At 36.3% G+C, this 3,215-nt stretch overlaps 1 long non-coding RNA gene across 2 annotated transcripts; it reads left to right on the top strand.

Moving 5' to 3' along the window:
• Positions 1-2,287, top strand: LOC143421359 (uncharacterized). 2 transcript variants are annotated; one of them, XR_013100999.1, is made up of 4 exons: positions 1-123; positions 1,119-1,170; positions 1,339-1,402; positions 1,794-2,287. It is a non-coding gene; the product is annotated as an uncharacterized LOC143421359 (long non-coding RNA). The 2 variants fall into 2 exon arrangements; XR_013100998.1 differs by lacking the exon at positions 1-123 and having other exon boundaries at positions 843-1,170.
• Positions 2,288-3,215: the final 928 nt, after the last annotated feature.

Below are 3,215 nucleotides of genomic sequence, written 5' to 3'. Positions count from 1 at the left end.
CAGATCAGTCCGCATGTTCATGGTGCCAGCATTTGTTATGGAATATGTTGAGCAAACCTGGAGAAGCGTCAGCTCAAGAGATTATTGTCATTGCTGTGGATCTTTACCTGATACACTGCCTTGGTGAGTAAATGTTTACTCTTATTCAAACTGATTTTGTGGCTTCTCTTAGTTAAGCACCAGGTTTATAATCTTGCTAGCTAGTTAGTGTTAGCCTAGCGTTACTGATGCCGCTGGGCTCATGTTACTTAAAAATTAACACCACAGCCTTAAAAACCTTATATAAAAATATGTCTGTGGAATTTTCTCTTGATTGTTTGAAATAAAAAAGTGAGATAAGAGCCCAGACAATTCTTCGGGAGGTGCAGCCGTTAGGAGTAGGTTGGGGTGTATTTTCAATCCATAGCCTTAACTAACTAACTAATATATATATATATATATATATATATATATATATATATATATATATATATATATATTGAAAAGAATAAGCCAGGAGTTAGCTATGCTTGTGGACTCTATCAAGCCTTGACCTCCCGGTCAGCTATCGCGCTGGTGGATAACACAGCTCTCCGAAAACATGGAAGCACTTTTGCAAATATGTGATATTTTGATAAATTAAGTAGATATTTGAGCTTTACACGGCTGCATTTTCGCCTGAAAATATCTTAAAAGGTTATTTTGTGACCCAGAAAGGGTATTCTGGGGAAAACGAGGATCGCATTTGTGGCGGTTGCCTGTGCGTACTTGTAAGCGCGGCAAGGGCGGAGGAGTGCGGCTAAAAAACGTATCACTTTTTCTGGGTCACAAACTAAACTTTTAAGATATTTTCAGGCGAGAATGTAGCTGTGAAGCTGTAAAGTTCAAATATCTGCTCGATTTATCAAGACATCACATATTTGCAAAAATGCTCCGACGTTTTTGGAGATGTACATTTTTTTCATGCTTTGCGGCAGCTTTTGAACATCTGTGACATCTATTAATGTCAAATCTAGACTTTATTTAACAACATAAGCAAACTCTATGTTACAATGATTGCACAGCAATTAAGGATCAAATCAGTTTCTGAAAAAATGTTCTGTTTTCTCTCCCTCTGCTTGCTTCTTACGGTCTTTGAGGCCGATCGGGACCAGCACTCCTGTTGTTGGACAGAAAGACATCAACTCAGTGGTAAGTATTTTGGTTTTCCAATATATTAGCAACAGTCAGTGACATTTATATTAATCAGGTTGAACTTTAATCATACTTTAGATCAGCCTGTTTTACTTATTGTTTTATTTGTGCTTTGGTTTGGGGAAGTTGTTTCTGTACTGATCTTTTCCTGTCTTCTGTTATTAGGCTTGAGATATGACTGCACTATGCTGTTGCTGGTGACTCCAGTTAATTCTACAAGACATGCTGTGTAAGTAAACAAACAACAACAGTTTGTCTGCATTTCTTGAAAGATCACATCCCCCAAACTTAGTTTAGAGGGTCTACACTGTATATAGTGAAGTCTGCAAGTTTTCTAACAGCAAAATTTGTTTTGTGCCCAAATCATTTTGCACATCATTAGAATGAAAGTTATTGGCCATGTTTGCATAGCCCTTTTTAAAATGATGCTTTCATGACATTATTGTATGTTGAGTGGTGGTCAGGGCTATCCAGACTGATAAGTGGGACATTGAATGTCACCTCTCCGGTGGGGAGGGAGCCTGAGAAAATTGGAGTTTGTTTTATACCAAATGCAGAAAAAAATGTTTTAAGAAAGCAATTAAGTTCATGTTCCAAAAAATATGATTGTTTGCTTGCAGGACAACAGGAGAGATGAGTCCTCCGTCACAGATGGTGTGGTCAGTGAAGATGGTCGCCTGCAGGTTCAAGCTCATTGCATCTCCAACCCACATCCACTGCTACTGTACTTAAGGGAAGTTAAAGACTTTCTTCTGCACCTACATTTGGATCACCTCGATCCATGATAGTCATTGAGGCAGTAATGCCTGGACTGGAAACAAGCCATCCTTAAAATGTTACAACATTCCAGCTTCTGTGTTGGAATGAAAAACAAATGTGTTGTTTAAGTCAGAGACTGCACTTGTGACAGAACAATAAATATTTTATTTTGATTATATAAGTAAGTACAAAACAAACTTGTGGTAGGCCTAAACTTATTTTCAGAATAATTACATCTGAGCCTTTGTTTCATTGTAAGATTATAACAGTGATGGCAATATAACTGTTTGTTGTTCAGTAGAACAGTGTCCAGTGTGTTGGCTGTTATACTTTGTTGTGTTTGAAAATAAAAGTTGGGCTGATTTTAACATCATTACAAAAAGTGCTGTTAATTATTTTTAATCATATTCAGGTTACCACAAATTGTTTTTTCATTTAGTTGAACTTGAAATGTTTGTCAGTAGGTAAACAATTAGTATCGTACAGTCAGAAATATCAAGTTATTCTTAATACTGCAGACTTGCAATGATGACTGTTGTCCTCACAGTCATCTTAAGTAAGCTTTACTTAGTTTTTTTGAGGCAACGAGTTTCCTTAAATTTTTTGAGTTCTGGGAACTAACAAGGCTGTACAGTGTACTGAAAATGAGTAAGTTGCCCTAACTTGGTCATCTTACGTAAACTTGATCCAATTTTTTTGAGTTCTGGGAACAAATGAGCTTGTACAGAGTACTCAAAATAAATAAGTTGTGCTAATTTAGTCATTTTTAGCTAAGCTTTACTCAATTTTTTTGAGGCAACGAGTTTCCTCAATTTTTTTGAGTTCTGGGAACTAATTAGATTTTACAGTGTGTATCAATCACAATCGTTACCCATACTTGTTGATTAGATCAAGAATAGTCAGACTTGCATCTGCTTGTTGAGCGCCAAATTAATTATTTATCCCGTTTCTTGCCTGCTGTCTTAACTTTACTTAAAAATATGCAGTGAAGTTTGAAGCTGGCCAGCTTTTCTATGTTCCAAATAATCCCAGGTGCCCTTCATCCTTGCCTCTAGCTAACAGTTGCGCTTTATGACGTTATGGAGACAAGTTTCACAGTCAGAACTTGTTCAAATACTTTTTTGGATGTACTTTGGTAAAAATTACACCTTTAGAGTTGTGTTAAATATGTTTTTCTATGGACATAATAACACTTTATTTCAAATATTTTAATAATGTTATGGACCTAAGGGAATAGTTTAACTGTCCACATACATATTAGGGCCACAGTAGGTCTGTAATAA

The sequence above is a fragment of the Maylandia zebra genome, linkage group LG12 (assembly GCF_041146795.1).
Source record: "Maylandia zebra isolate NMK-2024a linkage group LG12, Mzebra_GT3a, whole genome shotgun sequence".
Taxonomy (NCBI): domain Eukaryota; kingdom Metazoa; phylum Chordata; class Actinopteri; order Cichliformes; family Cichlidae; genus Maylandia; species Maylandia zebra.
The sequence above is the reverse complement of the archived record's forward strand: the minus strand, read 5'-3'. Positions and strand labels throughout refer to the sequence as shown.